The sequence below is a fragment of the Cryptomeria japonica genome, chromosome 5 (genome assembly GCF_030272615.1).
Source record: "Cryptomeria japonica chromosome 5, Sugi_1.0, whole genome shotgun sequence".
Classification (NCBI taxonomy): Eukaryota; Viridiplantae; Streptophyta; class Pinopsida; order Cupressales; family Cupressaceae; genus Cryptomeria; species Cryptomeria japonica.
The window spans coordinates 340,471,516-340,498,032 of NC_081409.1; positions in this window are offsets into that span (position 1 = coordinate 340,471,516).

The window sequence follows — 26,517 nt, forward strand, 5'->3', positions numbered from 1 at the left end:
TTGGACCCTCCTCCTTGGTCTCAAAGGTCTTCAAATTTGAATTTGTTTGCCTTAGTGCACCTGCACCATACTCCCCATGAATGAAATTCTTCTTGTCCCAAGAAGTCATCCATGCCTTGCCTTCATGTTTGCTTGCTTGCATCTGATTATTAGGAACTAGGTAGTCCCCAAATGTGAATTTTGTCCTCCTATGAACACCTGCATTCATACACCAATCATTAGAAACAAATTTTTTATGATTTGGCTGCCCCAAACCAATGGTACTCATGGCTGATATTTGCTTCATGGCTGCCCATTTTCCTCTATCTTGAGGCATCTGCATTTCCTCCAACTTGATGTCCTTCCTTTGTCCGATGATAGGACACTTGACTGTACCAACTTGTACGTGATCAAGATTCCAAAGTCCTTTATGAAATGGATTGTCATAGTGCTCCAAAGCTGCACTTTTCTTACCCTGCTCTTTGACTGAAAACTCATTGCCATAAAACATTATAGTGGTGTCTCTTGCTTTCCCCATCAATGGGCTCAATTTGTACTTCCTTCCACCCTTATGAACCACATAGGTGTTTTGATACCCATCATGTATAATCCTTCTAGAGTATTGCCAAGGTCTACCCAAAATCAAATGACCACAACTCATATCCATTACATCACACAAAATACTATCAGCATATTGACTAATGGAGAAATTAATGACTACCTGATCCTTTACCAACATATTCTGACCTTCACTGACCCATGTAGAAAAATAAGGATTAGGATGTGCAAGGGTTTGTAAATTTAACTTTTTGACTACTTCATAAGAAACCAAATTGTGACAAGCCCCTGAATCAACAATCAAATTGCATACCTTGCCATGGATCTTACAATTTGTCCTGAAGATCCTTTCTTGCTGTGATGGTTGTACTTTCCCCATGAGTAACAACTCTTCTTCCTCTGGTGGTATCATGATTTATTCTTCTTTTTCTTCCTTTTTGTCTTCTTGTGTCAAATTAACCCTCCTTTCCTTCTTATCCTCATTCCATTTAGGACATTTGAATGATGGGTGCCCTAGTTCATTACAATTATAACACCTAAATGTGCCTCTTCCTTGACCAAATCCTCTTCCTCCTCTCTGATTGTATCCACCCCTTGATTCTAAAAATGATTCCTTGCCTTTGTCATCATTGCTTTGTCCTTGACCTCTTCCATCTCTTCCTCTATTTGAGTTACCTCCTCTTCCTGACCTTTCTTGTCTCCTCTCCACCTTTTCTTCTGCTCTAATAGCCAATTGAAAACATTCACCAATTGTCCTTGGTACTTGTAGACCAATCTCATCTTGCAAATGATACTTCAAGCCATTGACATATCTAGCTACCTTCTCATCTTCTTCCTCATATCCTCCTCTAATACTCAATTTATGAAATTGTTCAGTATAGGACATTACATCCATGTCTTTTTGTTTCAAGTTTTGTCTCATTCTCTTCACATGTATGCTATAATCTAAAGGCAAGAATTGTTCTTTGATCAGATTCTTCATCCTTGCCCACTATGTGATTCTTGTGAAACCCCTAGACATTCTATCATTTTGTAAACTTGTCCACCAAGTCAAAGTAGTACTTTTGAGTTTTGTTTTTGCAAACCTTACCCTCTTATCATCCTCCATCTCTTCATACTCAAAGTAGTTCTCTAAGGCATCAAGCCAACCCAACAGTTCCTCACTATCCATCTTTCCTTGATAGATAGGTACATCCACATGTCCTTTCTATGCATTGTTTTGTACTTCCTTCAAAAGTCTAACCAACCTCCTCTCCTCAGGGTCCACTTCATCTTCAATCCTCCTACGTTCTGGTCTTTCTGGTTGCTCTTCTCCATCACCTCTATTTTTTTCTTCCCAATTAGGTTCTTCCCTCCTATTGTCCATTCTTTCTTTCTCATATTGTTCTATCCTTTCTTGCATACTCTCTTTCTCTCTTCTCCATGCTCTTTCCTCCCTTTCCTTGCTCTGTTCTCTTTCTCTTCTTTCCCTCTCCAAGGTTTCTTTCAACTCTTCAATTTCCTTAACCAACTGGGTCTTAGGTGCCATCACTCCTTCCAACTTCCTACCCACACCTTTCTTCCTCTGATACCAGTTTGATACACTTTGACATAGAATTGGCAGAGGTATGGTGGTATAATACAATTCCCAAATAGGTATAGATTACTTTTTAAAGTATAAGGGAAATACAAGGTAGGAAAATGATAGATCCCCTTAAGCCTACAAACACTCCAAATGGTTCAAATGGGCCTATTATGAAACAAGACCTTCCCAAATGCAAATGATGACTTAGCAGGTGTCCTTAGGTCTATCACAAAGAGATTCAACTAGTTTGGTCTTCCTATGTAATGATTTAATGCCCAAACCCCGATTTCCTCCTACTAGCCCTAGAGCCCCTATTAGCCCTACAACGAGAGAAATTTAATGTTAACTCTACAAAATTCTGAGAAACTAGAAAAAAAATTTGGACTTTTGGATACCCTTTTGGCTCTATGTCAACATATCCAAAGCATGCCATAAGTTATTTTGGAGCAAACACACTGTCCGACCACTGAGCATTGTTTTTGAGCATAAAATATGGTGATTTTACAAAGAAAGTATATCAAATACTTCACCCCAACTCTCCAAAACTGAAAAATTTCTTTCTAAATATCAAATGATGAATGAATCCACAATTAGTTTCAGTTTGTGAGGCCTCTAACCCCAAAAGCCCCAAATTTTCAACAAAAAGCCCTAAAACCTAGGGTTTCTCCAATCTCCCACGTCCACTCACTCCTGGATCAAATTGGTTGTTGATTCACCTTTAGATAGGTGTATTACCAATTTACAAATCATAAAAACTACCCCTTGTGTAGGTAGATCTCTCCAACCTTCACCCTACTGAGCCTCTTCACTAGGCTTCTCAATCCTTCAAATGATGATCACCTACACTAAACCCCTAAATTGCACATTTTGGTTGTTATAATATATTATAAATGTTATAAAATAGTCATCCCATGAGAAACAGGGTTCAACATTGACCCCATGATTGAATTTTGTCAAAGCTACCAAAGGAAAATACTCAAAAAGTTATGACAGTCAGCCCTATAACAGAATTTTAGAATGAATAATGAACTCAAATCATCCACAGAGGTGTGGAATATTGATAAAGTGATTTTCAATATTAGGATATGAACAAATTTAAAGTAAACCTTCACAAAGAATAGAAAATCTGAAAAATTACTCCAAAATTCTGAATTTTCATTGAGTTTCTATAGCAGTCTGTACTCCTTGGCATTCAATCCCCTTACAAAGAATATATATGGATTTAAATAGCCTCTCCAAGTTTTTTCAACCACCATATGGTTGGTTACAAAGTTTATTTAGCACTAAAACAATTAAAACTTGCTTTTCCCTCCTAATTCTTCCTAACCGTTGGAACTTGAAAATTTGAATTTTACATCTTTTGCAAATGCTTGACAACTTTTTGAATAAAACCTACAATTATTGGATTTTAATCCTTATTGGAATATTTGATGAATCTAAACCCTCCTAAATCCATTTTTGGGTGTTTTGACCCAATATCCAACATTTGACAACATTTTACAACTTTTAGGACAATTTGACAACTTTTTGCATTTTTTTAGTTTCAAAAGCCATTATTGGCTTTAGGATCTCATAATTGATTTTATTGAATTTTTTTGATGTTGGACCCTCATCCTTGGTCTCAAAGGTCTTCAAATTTGAATTTGTTTGCCTTGGTGCACCTGCACCAACGACGCACATCATTCTTGAGAAATCATCAGTGAAGATCATGAAATATCTATCACCTTGATAATTTTAGTCCTTATTTTTCCATAGAGGTCTGCATGAACCAAATCTAATAGATGTTCCTGTTAAAAATATTTTCTCTTGAAATTTGAGGATGTCATCTTTCCCAATTGACATTCCTTACATAGAGCATTAATCGATTTGTCCAACTGAGGAAAACCTCTCACTGTCTTGCACTTACTCACTTTAACAATGTTATCCAAATTTATATGAAAAAATATTCTATGCAAAATCCAAATATCATCTACTTTAACAATTAAATAGTTGCTGACTTTAGGATTCTGGTGAAACAAGTTACCTTTAGTCTGCTTCCTGGGTGCAATCAATTCACCTTTTCTCCCATATATTTTGCACATACCATTCTTAAACTCCAATGGATATCCTCTGTCATTGAGTTGAGCAACACTCAAAATATTGTGCTTTAGACCTTCAACCCATTAGACATCATCTACACTGCTCTTTCCATTAAGAGAAATAGTTCCCTTACCTTTAACCATGTAGGGTGAGTCATTACCAAATCTTACAACTTCGCCATCAAATTCCTTCAAAGAAATAAATTTGCTTTGGTCGCCGGTCATGTGATGTGAACAACCACTATAAATGATCCAATCATCAGAATTATCCATGCGAGAAACTAAAGCCTTCTGATCAGACATCTCCTCTTTAATGGCTACAAACACAATGTCTTCATTAGCATCACTATCAGATTCCTCATCAATGATACCACCATAAGCTGCAATAAGACAATCTCTTTTGCCTTTTTCCTTGTACTTCTTGAATTTGTCTCACTTGTGCTCATTATCACCATTAGGATAGTTAGGTGCAATGTATCCAATCTTGTTGCATTCAAAACATTTCAAAGGTAATTTACCTCTATATTTACCGGTTCCTCTGGGGAACCACTTGGCCAACAATGCTTCAAGCTCAAGCAAACTTTCTTCATCATCAACTTCTCTACTGGATCTAGATTCATAACTGTGACTGACATCTCTACTTTTCCTCACACATGGGTTAGAAACTGAAGCTGTAAATGTAGACACAGATTTCTAAACACTACCATCATAACCATTTAATTCAAAAGCAGTAAGCTTAACAATGATGGAGTCAAGGGTTACCTTAGTTTTGTCAATATATTTTAGCTCCTGAATGGCTGCAACTCAGATAGTGTAGACCGGTAGCAGGGCTCTCAACACCTTACTAACCACTATGGCATCTTCCACTTTACCACCAACACTCTTGATCTCACCAACTATCTCTTTTATCCTTTGACCATACTATTGGATATTCTCACCTTCAACCATCTGCATGTCATCAAACTTCCCTCTTAGATTCTCTTCCTTGGCAATCTTTACATGTTCATCACCGCTATAAATCTCTTCAAGTTTCTTCCATACCTCATATGCAGTCTCCAGACCATGGACATCAACATATTATGCATCAGAAAAAGAACTAATAATAGCCTTCAGTGCTTGATTATTTTCTTGTTGCTCTTTCTTCTGATCATCAGTCATAATCCCACTAGGTGCAACATATTGAGTAAGAACATGTTCACATTATTGATTTCCTAGACTTGATATAAATTTTCACTCTATCACTCTATATTCTATAGTTCTCTCTATTAAACTTTGGACCTTCCTTCTTCATGATGTTGTACAAGATCTTTAGCTCAAGCTGTTAGGCTTAGACCAAAGAGGACCTGAGACTCTTTGATACCAATTGATGGTATGATGAAAGAACAAGGATTTGGTCAACTATTGAGAGGGGGGGGGGGTGAATCAATAGATAGAAAAACTGATATTAACTTCACCAATCTCAAAATCAACTTCCCAAAGTAAACTTAGAACTATAAATGCAATATCATTGTCAAGATTAAACTGTCAAGTTAAATCGGTTGACTGTTACAACAGATTAACAGTAAACAACTTGAAATTCATAAGCATCCAAATACTTTTACTAAACATAAGTAAAACTTCATTTCATATTGCTGCCGGTTATCATGACTTATCAAAGTGGATTAAGTAGGTAAGCAAATCAACCATAATAAAACATAACCACAAAAACATTCACCACTTGACACAATATTTTTGACGTGGAAACCCAAATGGGAAAAACCATGGTGAGATGAGACTCACAAGATAACTATCTGAACTCTTCTGAAGTTCGCTCTGTTAGAAGCCAAGCCTGTTAAATCTTTACAAAAAGTCTTGTTAAGAATAGATCCTGTTAGGGACCATCCAGTTAAGGGATTGACTATAATGCCTTGTTAGAAGAAATACCATGTGAGGAGTAACCTCGATAGAGGATTTGAAATCCAAGCTAATGGACTACCTGGTTAGAGTATTTAAATAACACCAAGCTTGTTAGACCTTACCCAGTTAGAGGATTTCAACTGCTATAATTGTTAGAAAACAATAGGAGTTTTCTGATCTATTTGAATAGCACTAAACTTGCTTGTTCAGATCCTTTTCATGCCCCTATCTGCCTTTACTCAAGCTGTAGATACATCATCTAGTTCGGCAACCACACACAATTGAAACTTTGCCAAATCTTAAAACAAAATAATTCATTGACCTTATAAACAAATCAAATAGGTCGGTAACACAACATAAACCTAATTCTCTCATAGATATTACAAACAAGTTGGTTCAAGTATGATCGTTGGATTACAGAACAATCTCTACACATCATTCAAGAAAGCGTCGACCGCTCGTTGATGACCACTTCATCAAACTTAGTAATTTATCATGCGCTTTGCATTACATGCAATATACTTGCTCATTCCACAGACAAAAACCATTACCTCAACGCACCAAAAACACTTTGAAACTATCTTCATACAATATGCATATGTGTCATAATCATTACTTCTCATCATTAGATCATAAAACAATACAACCAATTCACCAAACTTAATCGGTTAGGGTTTATCAAATCAATAGGTAGGGTTTACCAGTTCAACTCTCCAATACTTACCTACTAGTTACAGTTCCTTTCACTAGCTCTTCCTACTAGTTACAAAACAACATTACAACAATACCATTACCATTTAATTGACATCAATGACAACATAACATTTCATTAATGCAATCTTCATGCAAATGCAAACACTATATTGATTTGATGAGATATCATGTTACTAACAATGTTAGGGCGACCAAAGATGACCCTCTGATCACGAATGTTCATATCTCTAAGAGCGGAAAAGATTTGGATTTGGATTCGGATCAGCCTAATGCCTCTACCCACAAAAAAAGGAGAGCTGACACAGATAATGTGGAAACGGAGGTGCACTATGATGTGGAGGAGGAAAAGGGTAAGGATCTTGAAACTGATATGGAGTATGAAAAGGATGAGAACATTGGTGAAGAGGATGAAGGGGGTAACTCTAAAAACCCTCACTCTAACCATATGGGCTTGGACAATAGGAATGTTGCTCTGAATTCTAAGGAGGATGACAATCCTAACTCTGTGGGCACTGAATAGGGTAGGGATTCTGCGAACACCATCTTGAATACTGCCCGTAACTGTACTCTAGAGTCCTTCAACTTCTAGAAATGGGTTGTCGACAACATTACTAGCATGCAAAGTAAACATAGGGAGTTGGAAAACAAGATTAATAAGTTGATTAAGGAATCTGGGAAAAAGAATGATGAGACGGAAACCAGTGAAGCTGAAGAGGAAACTGAGATGGAGGATTGGCTGGAAAAAGATTTGATGAAAGGGGATTTGAAACACCTAGAGGATGTTATAAGAACTTTGAAAGAACAGGCTGAAGAGGATAAAGACAACATCAACACCCGGGTCGCCCGTACCGAGAAGGCTTTAAAAAACTTCATGAACCATAGTCTCTAGGTCCTTAAAGTCTCATCACAGAACATGAATGCTTTGGTGAATTATCTGGAAAGGAAAAATCAGGATAAGAATCTGGTTATCATTGATGATATTCCAACTTCCAGCACCACCCACCAGACTCCTAGGCGCAGAACAAGGCACAACACTACTGGGATGGAGATCAATACAAAAGATAGCTAGTAGAGAGAGAAAAGCAATGACTTGAGGGAAGCGGCCAAGGTGATGATGCTCTTGGTTGAGAATGCTAAGGAATCTATTAAGGTTTTCAATTAATTTGTAATGCTGGGTTTGGAGCCAACTTCTTGTTGGCTTCTTGCTGTCTTTTTCTTAGCTGCTGGTTTTTGTGTTGGTTTTTTGCAGCTGTTTTGTTTAGTCTCTTTCATGTTCATCTTTCGAATTGTAATCGGGTTTCAGGTCCCCTAAAACCTGTTTTTACTTAATCAAAAACAATGTTAATATGTGACCCTGATCAGGGAATGTTAATGATGCTTTTAGTTATATTATATGTATATGTATATGCATGCACAAGTGTTTGTATGTTTCGGTTAGTGCAAGTACAATGCATTAAATCCACTTGGCTCTACAGGCCTAAGTGTGCTAATATCCTTGATAGTGGTTATAGGAGATAGCACACTGGCCATTTATGTTACCTAGCCATAAGCCATCATTCCTAATTTGGATGATTTTAATTAATTTTATTTATGTATACCTCTGGTTACCAATTTGTTAATGTCTAGTTACCCCAATGCATATTTGTGAATGACCAGTAAAGATTGTTTGTGCATAGTTGGTCATATGTGAATTGTCGCTATTATAGTGCATATATTACTAATATTTAAATAATATAGTGACAATATAATATTTAATTGTGAAATATGGCATATATGTATTTGATTTGATGTGGATTGAATGAATTTACCTTTGGGGGTATTTTTAGGATTAATTGGATTTATTTATCCAATTTGACTTTTATTATTTTATATTTTGCTCCAAAAGTGGGTTTATATTATATTTTTGAAGTTCATTTTTGGACTTACTTTTATTTTTTGGGTTATTTCTCTCAAGCCCTATAATGGGATTTTGGAATTTTGATTGGGAGGGATTGGTTAGGGGGAATTTTGTGGAGAGGAGCTCATTATATTTGTACAGGCGAACTCTTGTTGCTACTTGGTTTTCATGAGTTCTTTCGATGTCTTTAGCTCCATGTTTCATTTTGAAATTCTTCAACTTGAAGGCGAGTTTTTATTGATTTCTCCTTTGATTCTTTATGGAATTGTGTAATTATTGTTGCAAAAGTTTAGCAAATGGATATATAAGTATCCTCCAATTTGAATTTTGAATTTTATTTAAGAATTGAATTTGTAATGTTTTAAATTTTGAAAACATAGTTTTACAAAAGGAAATGCTACCCAATGGATAAGTTTGAAAATTTAAGCTTTTTGGAGGTCCATCAATGGTGGATGGCCTCCATAACTGGTTTTTGGCCAATTTGACGTTTTGATAAAATTGTGAATTTGGTGTTTTAAATGTGAAATTATAGTATTATATATACAATTTTAATTGCTGGATCAATTTGGATCCAATCTCTTGGCATTTAGGGCCAAATGAGTATGTTTTGAATGTATATGGATATGTCAATGCGTTTGGTGTTTATTGATGAATTTAGAATTGTTGGGCTCAATCATGATATTATATGATCTTTCATATTGGTATTCTGACATGAGTTTCATGTTTTGATTTACTTGAGCCTAGGGTAGGTAATAGGACTAATGATGGGAGTGGTGTCCAATGGGGGCTGGGGTACAAAGGGACTGTGAGGCCTCACCTCGACTCAGTCTGACATTCAGTGGATTTTATATTTAGACTATTATCGATACTTTATTTTGATGGATTTTGAAACTTAGAGCTTATATGATTTCAGGATTTGGATAACATTGCTATGTTTTGATGATTTACTTATATGCTTTATAAGATAGAACACTACATGATTGTTAGATAAGATGATATTGTGATGATAGATGTCGTTATTGAATTTGCAGGACTTTACTCTGATAATAGAACTATGATGTATGGTTAAGTTTATGTGAATTAGGATGAAATTGCTTATGTGATATTGCTTTATAAGAGATGTATTTAATCTGTGCAGATGTAAATTATATGCAAGTAATGATGTGTATTGTTATTCTTTTGAAATTATATTATATGTGGATATTTGAAAGTACTAATGTGTAAATTGAACCAAACCTAGACTTATGTATGTTCGTAAGCCAGGGGTTGTCTATTTGGAGAGACAACACCCCGTTTGTGTTGTATTTTATTCGTTATAGTATATGCTGCATGTGTGTTAAGTGTTATTTAAAATTATTGTGTAAAATCCACAAGAGACGATTTCATGTTTTAAATTGTAAAAGTGTTTTATTCATGTCACTTGACACATGTGTGGATTTAAGTTTAAATGTTTTATTTTTGTCTCTTGGTGGGAAAGTGTTCAACTATAGATTTTCAATTAATGTAACATGATGTCATAAATACCTTGGGAAAAGAATCTTTGGAGAGGTCAACATATGTTTGACCCGAAAATAAACTTCAGAGGGGTTTAAAATGGGTTAAATGAACACCTAGGCGTAGTTTAACAGGGTTTCCTAAAGCCCATAAGGTATACCTAAGGGTTAGGGGTAATTTTAGGCAAGTTTCTACTCCTAAGTGACCTTTTTGACACTTTAAAATTTGGCTTTTCTAAGTTGTGCGAAAATGGAAATTAGAAGTTTGAACTTAGTTGTAAACTTTCCTATTCGAATGAGAGTCTTTTTCCCATTATGTCTTACTTTCCTCTTTAGTTTTTAGAAACTTGTGAGAACTGGGAGAATGAGCTTCTTAAGCAAGAATTTGAAAATTTGAGGGTAATCACCCACTCTCCATTTTTGGAGACAAAAGAAATTTTGAAAAGAATAGAAAAGATTTGAATAGAAAAATTGGCTAAGGGTAGAAGAAGAAGATCCGTGGATTGGGCAGCTCTTTTTCAAATATTATCCTACCTTTGGGCAGATTAAGGTTGGTTTCATCATTCTTTAAAAATGTCTCATTTTCTTTGCATGTCTTTGAAAGTATTTGGTGTAAGAAATTTGTTTTCTTGTATGTCCTTTTTAGGAATTTCTTTTGGTATTTTGCATTATGTTTTGTCTGTGTTTTTGGGAGTTTTCTCAAGACCTCTTACTCTTGGGAGAGAGGAGGATCTTGTGGGTGGTAGCAGTGACAACCCTCAAGTGAGAGACTCTCATTTGAGAGTGATCACAAGGGATTTTTGTGTGACCCTTGCTGCATGGCCTGTTTGTGCAATGGGGGTCATAAGGAGGGATATAAGGCTAGAATGCCTTGGGGGGCAAAAGGAATAAGGGGTTGAAATTTTTGATGTATTTATTGTGCCATGAGATGGCTACTTGTTTTCCATACTTGCAGTTCTCCTCAGGGTATTGGTCCACTACCACTCTTGAAAAGGTCATCACCAAAGTGTGGTGCAGTGTAGCCAAGTTGGGAGTGTGTTTGAAATTTGTGTGCTTCCTGCCTTCTATGTGTTTGCATGTTTATTACCCATCTAGGGCTTGGTTCTTTGAGCTCGGGGGTGGCTACCAGTTAGCCTAGGCTGGGAGGTGAGCACTCCATGGTCATATCTGTGATTTATTATGCAGGAATGTCAAGAGAAAAGAATAGGACAAGTGAAAAGTTGCAGAAGGTTATTGTTGAAGAAATCTAATTTCATTTGTAGTTATTAGTTTTGATAGGGGAAATACACCCTCATTCGTTGAAATGAGAGGCAAGTTTTAAATTTGAAATATAGACATGAGATTTGTTATTGTAGTTAAATAAAGAAACATCCTATAATTTTGCAGAATATCTTTAGAGTTGTAAAAAGCTAGTTATATTTCTATTTTCTGTATTTAAAAAAAAAAAGGGGTTACTTTTGAATTGCATGCAATAGTCTTTGTAATATGGAAAAATCAGTTTTAATTAAATCTGTGTTCTTCTTGTTATCTGAGAATTTTATCTTCATTCTACTTGCAGAAAAATATGAGTTGTATTTGCGGTTGGATTTTAAGTATATAAAAAAAAAGTGTTTATTTAGTTGCTGTATTAGTTGTAAAATCAATGAATGTATTTATTGCAAAAAAGTATAATGTATTCCTAAAATAGTATTTCCTAAGTTCAGAAAAAGAAATATATATATATCCGATGTGTTATGGCAAATAGTTTAGCAGTAAATTTATTCCATTTTTAAGCATTTAAAATAAAAATAAATAGGAAAGGCATTAACTAGATTTGCATGCATATTGTAGATTTAAATATAATTTTATAATTCTGTTTTCTGTAAATCAATAGAGTACAAAGTAGTTTTGGAAAATATCCCTCCATTAAACTGACTTATTACTATATTTCCTTTCCTACAATTGTAAATCAGAATCTCCCATGCTTACGATGTTAGTTTAAGAAAAAGAAATAATACTATAAGTTATAAATATATATATATATATATATATATATATATACATGTAGAAATCATGAATATATTTATATATATTTTTATATTAACATGTCATATAAATACCCTGCAAAACAAATGAAAATGTAAACCCTAGTATATATACCATTATATATATATTTATTTATTTATTCTTATTTAACATAATGATTTACCTTTGTTTATTTTTGTTTAAAAAAAAAATTGCATGTAAAACATATTGAGAAATATATATATATATATATATAAATATATATATATATATATATAAATATATATATATATATATAAATATATATATATATATATATATATATATATATATAAATTTAAAAAAAAATAAAATTATAACTTTAAAAAAAAAAAGGTTTTGGTTTACCGCAGGTTTTGGGCCACACCCCACTGTGTGAACACACAGTGGGCGGCGCCAAGTGCCACCACTGTGTGAACACACAGTGGGCGGTGCCCGTGCTCCACTGTGTAACCGCACAGTGGGCGGCACTCGGCTCACCCACCGCCTTTTCCATTCGGCCGCTGGAAGTAAAGAACACCGCCGACCCTACATAAAATGTCGAACACCCCTTGCAAAACATAGGTAATAAAATGGAACCCTAGCCCGATTAGGGCTAGGGTAAATAGGTGAGGTGTGTTGTTTTTTAAAAAAAGAAATAATTTATATATAAAGAGGAAATAAAGAAAGGGTTAGGGTTTGGAGGCGCAAAAATAAAATAATTAATTATATGTATGTATTATTTTATATATATATATATATATATATATATATATATATATATATATATATATATATATATATATATATATATATATATATATATATATATATGATATAGTTTTGAGAATGGTGTAGATATTAGATATTTATGGGTTTTCCAAGAGTTAAAATATTCAAACGAAAATGAGTACGTTGTATTAATATTTGCTAAGGAAAAATATATATAATTTAGTTGCATATAATAAAGATATTTTAAGATACATTATGTGTATTAATGTTTAAATTTTTTTAAAACAATCAATAATAAGGTTGTTTATAGGGCGGATGGTAAATCAAATAATTAATTAAGAGATGGTTGTCAATCATGGAACTATTAAAAAAAAAATGGGGATTGGTTCTTGATTTTAATAAAAATAAACTTATGGGAGACATTTATTAAGAAATTAATAGACACTTTAAACAATTATTAAAATTATTGATTTAAAAATGGATTTTAGACTATAAAGTCTTATTGGAGATTAAATTTATCTTCATCTACTATTTTTAAGGAGTTTGATTTAATTAATCTATTGACTAGGTATCTTGTGAAAATAAAATTAAATCATTTAGATTTCCACAAATAAAATTTAATTAATTTCGATACTTGGTTTGTATCAGACTTAGCTCGAATATAGATATGGCAAATACATTAGTGCATGTCGTGTTAGCAAACTTGTTAATTAATTTGTATTTAAAAAAAAAAAAATCATTCCGTTTTTGCCCTAAATTTTGGGCATGATAGTGACCACCAAGCTAATTCATTGGACATTTTGGTAATGAAGTGAAAACTAATGACACATTAATAAAATGAACCAAGATAAAGTGGATACCCCTCTCATGGACTTGAGTGCTTGTATAGACAAAGGATGAGTTGGGAAGGCTTGGTCATCCCTAGGGCATTGATCTGGCAAGATTAAGTCTCCTCATCCATATGAATGGACTACTCGATTACGCATGAGCCATCCCTTCGAGCTATGTGATGACACTCCCCTCTAGTTGAGCTACTTGTTTCCTATGTATCTAGTCCTATAGTTATGAGTAGCACCTAAAATAGGATTTTCTTTCCATGTGATTATGCTTATTGATGGATTCTAGAGGTATCCATATTGATGGCCATTTGGCATTGTGATTGGATTTCGAGATTGGTTTATACTTGTTATTTCAGTGTTGATTACTCCTTATTGAGTGCTTTCATACTTTTTTTGCATATGGATTGCATTGAGGATTATGCCCCTCTTTTTGTTCATTTATTAATGTGGCATAATGTTCTTGGATTATTGTTATGTTCATGTTGAGTATTACTCCACATTTGCTCTTGTGTGAGCCTATTTTCCTCCCTTGCTTGATTGTATGATTGTTTGGGCCTTGTGACTATCTCCATGAACACGATGGGGTTGGAACCTATGGGATTCACATGGTTGGGTGGCGTTTCCAAATACCGTTGGGGACTGGAGGACCTAGATCATGTGTGATTGAAGAGTTCATTCTCCTTCCTCAACACTTGCTCTTCTCTTTCTCTCTTTTCTTGCAAGATTGAAATCTATGTTATTGATATTGAGGATTATAATCATGGATGATTTTTTATATTGGAACATTCCAAGAGATGAATGTAATTTTAATATATATGGTAATTATTTGATTTCTAGTGTTGGAACCAACCACTAAGCATGATCTTTTATGTTTTTCATTTGACTAGTTAATAAAGTTTTTTCATAGGAACACTTAGTTTGGTGCTTAAAATGAATGTAGAAGTGGTTCTTAGTGTGTTGGACATTTATTTAGTCATCTCCCATATTGGTCATGTGATGCTGACCAAGCCCTTGTTGGATTGAGCTCTTAGGAGCCAATCTAGTCTTAACCGGAACCACCTGGTGTGTGTTTCTTATTGCCCAATTATGGAATTTAGTTGTGTTGGACACTTAAGTATCCCTTTGAGATAGTTGAGGGTGATTTGGGTTGAGTGGCTATGAATTGAGCCTTGATGATATGTGTTTTGTACCCCTAGTAGTGAGTAGAGGTGTGCTTTGACATTAGGATCCAATTGGCAAAGTCTCAGCAAATTCACTTAGCCTTGTAGGAAAATGTCCTAGATCAGTGTTTGTGGCTACCCTTTTTCATCTCTTCCTCCATATTAGTGTCGTTGTTTATGGATCGATGTCTTTGCCTCTCTGGTTTGAGACAATTAACCACTAATTTAGGCCTAGTTGAAGTTCTCTATCTTCGTATGTAGTTCGGTGTCTTCACCTCTAGTTCAACATTTAATCCTATAGAACATCATCTATATTCTTCAGTATCTCTGGCTTCCCATTGAAATCTCCACCTAACTTGTCGTGTGCTTGGTCAGTTGATCTATTGGAAGTAAAATGGCATGTCATTGATCTTAATATTTTTGTTTAGTTGCATGACCATGATTTGTGTATGGTTTAACATCATAGATTGATTTAGTCATCTCCTATTGGTCTTGAGTAGTTGATCTAGTTTTGGTTGTGTAGCTAAGGTAGCAATGTCAAGGAACCCTTAGAGGTGCCATGGGACATCTTGTTGGAGTTTTTGAGAGTATAGTCTTCCACATGTGCATAGTTGTCTATCAATCAATTGAGCATGACACTTGAGTATGTTATGCATGATGACAAGTTTTATTACTTTAAAAAAAAATATTTCCATGCATTTCTTGTGTAATTTTCTCTTATCTTCTAGAGTTCCTTGGAGAGGTGTTACAATAAGTCCCAAATTTCTAAAAAATTGCTAAGGTCCAAGTTTAATGAAGACATGTTAACTATGACTATGACTACATTACTGTATAATGTTATGGGGAGTAAAGAAGCTAGTTCTTTTGAATATTGGATTTGTCAATTTATTACATTCATTGGTAATGCTTCACAATTCATGAACCAAGGTAAATTGATCAATAATAATCTTTAAAACTAATTGATATTTTTTCAAGACATAAATTGATTTATTATTTTTTTATGTCATTTTGAGCATGTAATCATGGCCCAATTTGTTAGAGGTAAGCTTAGTTGATGATACTACTCAATTATATATTGATATACTTACACCCATAACTATAAATAGAAATACACAATAAATATTTCTAATAGATTAATGATTCTTTCACCATGCTTATAGTGAGGTAACTTGAAGGGAATATTGAGATACAATTTTATAGGAAGTAACTAACTTAATTTGTCAATTATTTCATTCAGTCCCCAAACTCTACTTATATTAGGCTTGGTGGTTTTGATGAACATGCCTAAAAATTTCCCAAGCATTTGAGTGATCATTTGATTCTAACTAAATTTTATATAAAAATAAAATGTGCGAAGATTAAATGGAGATATAAAAAATAAATTAGGATATTCATTTTCAAGTTTGAGCTTTTACACATGCCGATCTACAATTGAAGCTAAAAATATCAAAATATATTTTCTCAAAGTTATTGTAAACTTTCATAGCATGAGATATCATTTCAAAAATAAAGATTATGTGAAATATAATATACATTTTGTGTCAAAATATTTCCATTATCCAAACCTAGATGATTATCAAGTTGATAAAGAAATTGACTTTGAAAAATTAAAAAGAGATTGGTCTAGAATGATAGTTCAACAAATGGAACAATATGAATTAAGATGAGACTTTACATGTATAAAAGATGATGGATATACCATTGCTAATAAGTTTAATACATATCCTCTCTAACTCCAACCTCTCACAACAATCAATTAGGTAAATAAATAAATGATAGATATAAACGAAAGATTTTCCTTAATTTTTTATAGATCTAAGATATGGATGTATGTTATTGTTATTGAACCCCGACCTCAAGATCTTATGGTACACATCTCCTAAGAAGCACATGTAGGTAGAAACTTTAAGTACAACATCTTCATCTATAATAAACAGTAATACATATGTGTGTGTTGTTAGAACATATGAGATGGACAATAATATAAAAGTAACTCGATATAAAAGAAAGATCTTCCTTAATTTTGAATAAATCTAAGATATGGATGGATGCTAATGTTTTTGAACACACCACCTCAAGAAATTATGGTACACATATCCTAAGAAGAAAACATAGGTAGAAAAATAAAGTACACCATCTTCATCTATAATAAACACTTATATATGTTTGTGTGTGTTGCTAGAAAATAAGAGGTGGACAATAATATAAGAAGATTCAAATCAACTGTAAATCAGATCTAATAATGTTTACCAAATGGAAATAAAAAATCATTTATAACAACAAAAGATAACACCATAGAAAATTTAACACATAATACTACGTTATTACATGGAGAAACCCTTTCGGGAAATAAACCACACCAAGAGAGATGAATGAATTGTATTATCAGTAATATGTGATTACAATACAACACTCTAAACTCCTCTAAAGTCTTTATTCTAGAAACACAACCCTTGCAAATAAAAACTTGAATAAATTATATCTTGCCACTAGCATAAACTCTTGGATATATAGAAACTCCTATGAGTGGTAAAATACCATGTGTTGTACACTTGAAATCATCAAAAATTGAGTTAATTAGAATAACAAAAAATCACAAATAGCCCAATCTAATTAATGAAATCTTATGTAACACCAATGAAAAATGTGCAATTGAAACAATGAGGAAACAAATGAAATTAATTAAAACTCCATGTTGCATCAATATACATCGCTTCCATTGTCCTTCTCATTCTTGTAGAATGCTTGCTCTCAAAGTTGCACCACTAACCTTCATTAAGATAACAAGAATTCAAAGATTGTGATTGGTGAAAATTAAGGATTGATGCTCGATTTATAGATTTTGAAGAGTGAATTCGGATGGCTAAGATTGATATGCAAACTGAATTGATCAACGATTGAGATATCTTGAGAAAAAGCTGATTTATTGAGAGTTAAACTCATTTGATTGATGAGTGAACTGAATTGATCGTGAGTTGGCTGGTTTTATTGATCAATTGAACATGATTTATTTGGAGTTAGAAAAGGTGATTGAAGAGTTAACTAACTAGTTGACTGATTTGATTGCCTAGTCAAAAAAGGTGATTGGCAGTTGAACTCAGAGTCAGTGCCAGTTAGGATTTTAGGCATGTGTTGTAGGAATTTGACATGAATTTGCATTTGATTTTAAACTTGATTTGAGTTTAGATTTTGAAAAATATGAAATAACATGCACATTAAATGAAATTAGAATTTGGGGAGAATTTGAATTTTTTAATCAAAAAAGAATAAGTTAGATAATTAAACAATTTAAAGAAATTATTTTAATTATAGGAGACGAGAAATTTAATTTAATCAAATAATAAAGATTATTTAATTAAGGTTGTAACATCACAATTAATTAAAAAATAAAATTATTTAATAAATTTTAAGAAAGGGGGGTTGAATAATTAAATGATTAAAGAGAAATTGATTAATTAGAAATATTAGTTTAGAAGAAATGCAATTAGATTAATTAAATAATTAATTAGGACAAATAATTAGTGTTGTTAGTAATGAGACATTTTGAGGTGTCTACATTTTGTCCCTCTTTGAGACAATGTTGGAACAATGTTGTTTCAAAGAAAACAAAAGAAGTTTTCCTTGATGTGCATCGGTGATGGTAGGGTGTAATTGTGCCCCCTTAGGAGATTGGTCGATTTTTTTGAAATTGAGCCTAATTTAACAATAATGTATCCAAGAGTGCTAGTTTCAAGTTTCAAGAAGTTTGAAGCTCGTTTGATTGAACTACAAGTTGTGCAAAGTTGAATTTGATCGTGGCCGTTTTGGTGGCAAAAAACCCTAATTTTGCCTATAAATAGAAAATTTTAGGCTCATTTGCCTCATTTGCATTCTTTGATTTCAAAGCATTCAGAGTGAATTTTGAGCATATTGTGAGTATTTTGAGCACGATGGAAGACATTGGAGCACATCTACACTTGTTTGAGAGAGTTAGGTCATACCAATGTCCAGAGGGCATAGGCAGCATGGTGATTACCCTCGACCATTTTGTTGAATTTTGGTCAATTATAGTCAATTTCCAAATTTTCTAAAAAAACCAAACTTTAGCAATTTTGCATTCATCTATCAAACTTTTTGCATGCGTGACTTCATTTTCAGATTTGTTGTTATGATATTGTATACACTAATGTTTTGTATGCATTGATAACTATTTTGCATTTGTTGTTTTGATTTTGGATTTGACATGATTTTTGCAATTTCTATTAATGCGTCACTATTGATGTAAGTATTTTGCAAAAGTGATATTGATTACACATTTGCATGGTATCAAACATATCAGTTTCATATTCACAAATTTTGTAATTTTTTTTCACTATTTCTCTAAAATTTGATATCGTAATCAATCATATGATGTATTGGTACTAATTTGTGCTTGTTTTAACCTTATTTGAATTGTGTTGGATGGGTAGATGAAGGACGACATCTTCCTTATTGTTGATAGTAGAGATAGTTGATCAGGTGGACAGTTAGTTCTTAGTATATTATAGATGTGCACCTGCTAGAGAAAGTGTTGAGATAGTTTGGTGAGGTGTAGATTGTTCCACAAGTTACTACATCTTTTGTGAGGTCAACTCGAGAGGTCTCAGATTGGTGAGCTTGTTTTAGTCTTCATGTTGCATATGTAGGGTTTGATAGTTTGAAATGAGTGCAATGGGGATGGGCTATTGGGGTTGTGAGTCCAGGTACTACTCCACAATAGAATATTTGGTGGGCATTGCATTAAACTATTCCTTTGACCAATCCAGTAGTGTTGATAGTGGGCCAGATGGGTCACCAACAAAGATAGTGGGGTGATGGCGGTGGAGGGTATGTTGAAGTTAGTGTTGTTCTCTATTTCTGATCTCCTTATCCTCTCTATAAGAATGTTCAAAGCCTCTGTCGCATATAGAGAGAACAACAAGAAAATAATTGTCTAAAACAACATTCAACAAGGTTTATACAAAAACCTTCTACACTTCAAGCTTATATCAAGCTTAGGTGGGTATACCTTTTGTGAATACTTTTCACAATTATGACAAAAAAATCACAGAAAACTAGTGCCAACTTCTGTGAACCCTATCACCTTAAACATAACCAAACATAAAGGAAAGATTCCTATTCATTTTTAATTGATCTCCAAGAAGGTCATGAAACTCAACAAGCTATATCAGTGCCTTATCCGGGCCTCAGAGTCACCTAGAACTAAATAATAATTCTCATTAGGAAACTCACATACACATAATTACATTGACTTCACTAAATCTATATATGCCTTACATATATAAACTTTCACCTTATACATAGACCCAACCATAAAATTCAAGCAGAATTATTGATTACCCACAAGAAGTTTTAAGTATATTTAATTTCCCTCTTTGAGAGAAATACCTAGAACATTCTCGTAAATTGCCTTGCAACTCATTCAATTAAACAATCCTAGATTATCCAAATAAACTAGTAAATCAATCACACATACAAGAAGACAACATGAGTCAGGGCTCAAAATGTTTTGATTTATATAGTAATATCTTTCATCAAAATCTTACATAACTTAGAATGATTTCCAGAATATCAGAAAACCCTAAATATATTTTGCCAGAGTTTCTTTACAAATTCTTGTGATGATTTCCTAAATAGTCCTGGTATCCATTTATAGAAAATATGGATGCAACAAGCTTCAGAATTTCCTAGTAAATTCTATTATAACCATAATTCCCTCTCAAAAGAGGGTTACAATTCTTGCTAAAGGAAATAGGAGGAAAAACCAATTAGTTAACTAGCTGGATAGAGGCCAAAAGACTTCTTAGTATTCATAGGTCGAGTGCCAGGTGTCTTTAATTCCTCAAAAATCTGATTAGCTTGAAACAAGTAGTTACAAGAGCTAACCACTTCCAACCTCCCTGAGGTTTGTTACAATGTTGTAGCATTAATTGACTATTCTTGAGCCTCTGCTTCTTGCATCACATACTTATCCTTCCATTCTTTGAACATGTCATCATTAGGCCAAGAGAAGCTAACAATTTTCTTCTTCAACTTATTTAATCTTTTCCAAGTGTTCCTTAACTGCTTAACTTCTGTCTCCAAAAAGCCATAATGTGACTTCATCTTTTCAATTTCTTCAATCATTCGAATGAATAAAGATGTATCATTTGAATTGATGACATCATTTATCCATTGTGACAATTTATGGCCTAACTCACCAAGCCATACTTCTTCATCTTTTAACTTGCTTGTGCTAACAAAACCTCTAGGAAATAATTCAAACTTCTGGTCAGCATACTCCTTTCTATACAGGTTTTCTTTTCTCTCTAGACTAGCTCTTCCCTCTGCCAACTTGGACATACCTTTTACCAACTCATAGGTGGATTTAATAGTGGCATCAGCATCCATGTCTTCATGGGATGAGCACATAAGTTCCAAGTCCGCTTCCCTAGCCATCCATTTATTTAAAATTTTCTCCAGAGTAGCCTTGTCCTCCTTTAAATCAGTCAACATGCTCAAAACTCTTTCAATATATATATACACAATAGAAGCCCCTATTGTGTCAGTAAACTTTAAAATTGTCCCCCTGACCTTCTCCTCATATTTACTTGCAAACATAGCCTGAGCCTGCTTCAATTTTTCCATTTCATCGTGGATAGTCTCAGTAGATTGGAAATCGATAGTCATAGGGGAAGGGGGAAATTCAATGATTGGAATAGTAGATGGAGGCTTGGTTGGAGAGGAGGCAATCATCAAGGTATAAGATTCACCTTTCTGATATTGCCTTGCTATTTGATTCTTCAAATTTACAATTGTACTATCCTTTTGAGCTATTTCAATTTTGGCTTCATTATAGGATTTTAAGATTAAATCCAACTTCACCTGGAGATTAGCCTTTTCCTTGGCCTCTTTCTCAGCTATAGCCATATTGAATTTTATGGATTCTAAAATTGTACTAGCAGCCTCCACCACCCTTGTGTCCTTCACTCTTTTCACAATCATGCCTCCAAGATAGCTGGACTCTGAGGAGTCTTACCTCTTTTTGCTCTCCTCCCTTCTTAGTGACCACATGACTAAGGTAGCATGATCATTACTATAGGTCACTCCCTCCAGGGGCTTTGTTTCCTTCCTTACTGCTTCAAGCACTAATGCATCTGCTATGTCCCATTCAGGGAGAATCAAGACTCCAGCTTCTGCAATCAACTTCCTTCCTTGCTCTGGGGTAATAGTCTCAAATTCTGTCAACATTTCTTGCTTTACATCTGCCTCAACTGTAGATGTATCTTTGTGAGGACATTCATTTTTCCTTTTCTCACATCTTGCCTTGAACTGGTCTATATTTTTTCTCCGAACAAACTGCAAAAAGGACCCTATTTTGACAAAATTATCATTTGCCAGAAACTCCTCACTCGCTTGCTTAATGATAGGGTCCAGTTCTTTACCTATAAATTCCTCTACAGTTAAGTCCATTTGGGCACTTACTGGTTCTTTAGGCATTCCTTCTTGCAACTCCTCATAAGTGAGAGCAATTTCCCCAAGGCTTCCTAATTGCAACAGTTGCTCTGCTACTACATGTTCATCTCCTACATGTGTTGGGGATTGAAAAGGAGAATACAAGGGTTCATTTGTCTCCACTTTTGTCCCTACTTTATGCCTTTTAGGGGAATCTAGGATCTTAACCACATCTTCTAATGCCCTTTTTCCTTTTGAAGTAGAAGGCTCCTCCCTTATCAGCATTAGTACACTGTACTTTGACCTTTTCTGCACTGCATATTTTCCTGGCGAGATCATCTTGGCATAGGAAGGGTTGGCTAAAACCAGTTTGGTCTTTTCAGAATTGGCTTTCATCACAACCTCCTTCTTCTCCTTCAGGGTTTGCATTAAATCCTCAAAATAATCTACCAAAAACTTAATCTTTTCCTGAAAAGGATGAAAACTAACTAGAGGATCATAACTGTTGTCAAAATAGTGAATGAAATCCAAAGTTTTCTTAAAGGCTATCCATTTTTCCTTCCTAACTTATTGCTCATCTAAATTGAACTCATTCCTTTCTAAATCCTCAGGGAAGTGAAACTTGTGTCCTTTACCTTTGCATATGGCCCTCTTCTTAAACATACCATTAAAAAAATCCTCTAAATCAATAAACCTTGCCAGTGCAGTAGACAAACTACATGGCTGAAAGAAATCATCAAAATGTGTCTAACCACCTTTGGTGATTACAAAATGACATGCTATGGTAACAGTTGGGAAAATTGTTCCTTTCCCCCTATTTGTCAATTCTGCTTCTTGCAAACCTCCAATTTTCCTTAGGACCTTAGCAATTCCTGTTGGCATATGCACACTCCAATGAGACATTGTATGTGATTGAAGGTTTTGTCATTGATGGCAACCTTGCAATCCTATGATACCAACAAAGGAATTATATCGACATCGGCAGATCACACTCTGCATCGGCACTCAGGACACGAACACTAGCACAAAGAAAAGAAGTATACCAGCATAGAGGCTGACAGGATTTTGTTATATTATATTTTGTTAATTATTGTAAAACTTTATAAGCTGACTTGACAAATTGTAAAATGACTCTTATATATAAAAGAGATCATTGTAGACATTTAAAAAAATGAGAGAGGAACAATTAAGGAAAATATTAGGTAGACCTATTATGCGAAATATAGGCTAAGGGTTTATGTAAGAAGTAGAGCAACAATCAGTACTGGATCAGGCATTATAGATGCTATTGTAAAGTAGTACAAGATATTGGATTTGTATAATCCTCATTGTAAGTCAGTGAGACTTCCCTTTGAGCAGTGAGCTCTAGGCAGTTGGCCTTCCTGCATGTGCAGGTCCCTATTGTAAGTAATATTCTCTTATTGGCCAGTGAGTGAATATTGAGGGTCACAAATCCTACCGAGGTTTTTCCCACATCGGGTTTCCTCGTTAAATCCTTGTGTTATGGTGTGATTTTCATGTGGATGTTCTTGAATCTATTTATTGCATACCGGTACACTGTTATAATATGTTCTGCATGTTTTAATTCAAGAAATTATATACACCGGTCAAATACTGATTCACCCCCCCTCTCAGTATCTATGGGATTCCTAACAATTGGTATCAGAGCTTGGTCCTCTATTTTCAGAAGCCTAACAACTTGAGGAAGATCTTGACATCGGTAAAGATGGAGAATTTGATGAAGCAACTTGAAGGAGCTCTTACAGACTATGGTGCAGAGAAATTGAAAAATATCAAACTAGAAGATGATTTAAGGGCAGCTCAGGATATCATTCAGGCACTTCAAGAAAATTTTACTTTTGCAAGAAATAAGAGAAGAGAACTTTTTGAAAAATTGCAAAATGAGAATGATGAAAAGGAATCACTTAATGATATGATAAGCAAGTTGAAACAAGAGAACATGACAACAAAGAATGAGATGCAGGATATGACTATGAGATTTTGCAAAGAGATTGAGGATAGGAAGAAGAATGAAGAAGAATTGACTAGAAGACTAAGTGATGCAGCAAATGAGAACACAAGACTTAGCTATGAAAATGACATGTTGAAGATAGATCTGATGCATACTCAGAATGAATCAAATGAACTAATGAGACAAAAAGAAGTCTTAGAAAGAGAACTAGAAATTGCAAATCAACATAAAGAAAAATTCAAGAAAAGCTCAGAGGAACTTGGCACTTTGCTGAAGAATCAAAAACCTAAAGGTGACACTTCTGGAATTGGCTTTGAAATTGGTGAAAGCTCCGGTACTGCAAATACTCAGGATCACAACAAATCGGTAAGACAACCTAATGCTTATAAATTCAATGGAAAATGCTTTAACTATAATAAGTATGGTCATAGAGAAAATGAATGTAGATCTAGAAATTATCAGAATATCAACACACCCACCGCTCAATGTTCTAAATGCAACAAAGTTGGTCACAACTCTGAAAAATTGCAGAATGAATGTGAGATGTTATGTTTGTGGAAGATTTGGACATTTATCTAATCAATGCAGAACACAAACCAGCATAGGTTATGGGAAAGCTATTCAGAAGAATAATGTAACTTGTTATGCATGTAACAAGATTGGGCATATTGCAAAATTCTGTAGAAGTAAAGAAACACCAGTAGACAACAAAAGTTCTAGCTAAAAACAATGGATTAGAAAAGCTGATCTAAATATTGGGAATACTCCTCCACCGGTAGAACAAACCAATGCTTCATCGGAAGGACGGAGTGATGCTTCACCGGCAGGACAGAGCAGTGCTCCACCGGCAGGAAATTCTTCATCTAATTGAAGAAAGTTTCCTTGAGGGTTTGGCAATCTGATGACACATGTGCTATTATTCCCTCGGTTAGAGATAAGAAGTTGAAAATTACTTTTTACCGATAGACAATGTTAAAAAAATAGTTAACCAGCATGCATTTAATGTGGTAGATGGCAAAAAGACACTATAAAATTGAGGTTTTGGCTCCATTCCTTTTCACTGAGATTTCAAACCTACGAAGAGCATTAAGATTCCGAGCTAAGGCATTTCGAGCAAGAGACAAGAACACTCCAAGCATTCATCCATCCTAAAGGCAGTAAAAGGTATTTAATCATGGCATCCACCTCTGCAATTGAATATATAGAAAACCTTACTATTATTGAAGTTATAAAAAGACCTAGGCCCATATTTCAGTTAGTTCTAGAGGTAGCAAAGAAAGATGATACCTTAGGTGCTTTTTCTCAAATTCCCAAGGGAGTTGTTTATGCTGAAGACCCTAGAATTTATATCCACTACAACATTGAGGAACTAGGAGATGAAGAGATTAAAACCATGTTTAAAACTATGATATGTGATAAAATCGGCAATGTAAAAGATGAACACAAGATCATTGAAACCATAGGATTTACAGAGATCCTTAGCATTCCTGAATTCCCCAAGGAAGTGATTAGGATAGTGTTAAGCAGGGTACATGGTGAATTTTTCTGGTTAGATGTAGTCCACAAAATCACTAAGGAAGCTGTGAAAGTTGTCACAGGGTTACCGACCACCGGTAAAAGGCTAGATAAAACCAAGAAGGTATCCAATGACCTAGTTACAAACCTAACTGGTGCAATATTCGACAAAAGGTCCCTAAGAGTTGAACATACATTAATGTGAGATTTATCAGCATGATATTAGGTATAAAGCTACTCTTGCAAATAGACTCAACTCAGTTTCAAGTTTATGCATTAAAAGTGCTTATGATATGGTCACAGAAAATGCAAAGATTGATATATGTGAATGGTTAAAAGATGAATTAATTGACAACCTTGGAAAGATTAAGAAGGACAAGAAAGGAACTTTTAGATTTGGAAATCTGTTAGTATGTCTGATGCTACATATAACAAAACAGGTTCCTGGTATAGGCTACAAAGAACTTGGTTATGATATACCAGTAGGTAAACAATTAACAGAACTAATCAATAACATGGGAGAAAACAAGGAAAACAATATTCATGACTTTTTTCAAGCATTAAAGGCCAAAATGAAGAAAAGAATCAGGTTATCACAAAAGATTGTCGACAAATACAAAGATGAAATATGCTTTGTAATCAAGAA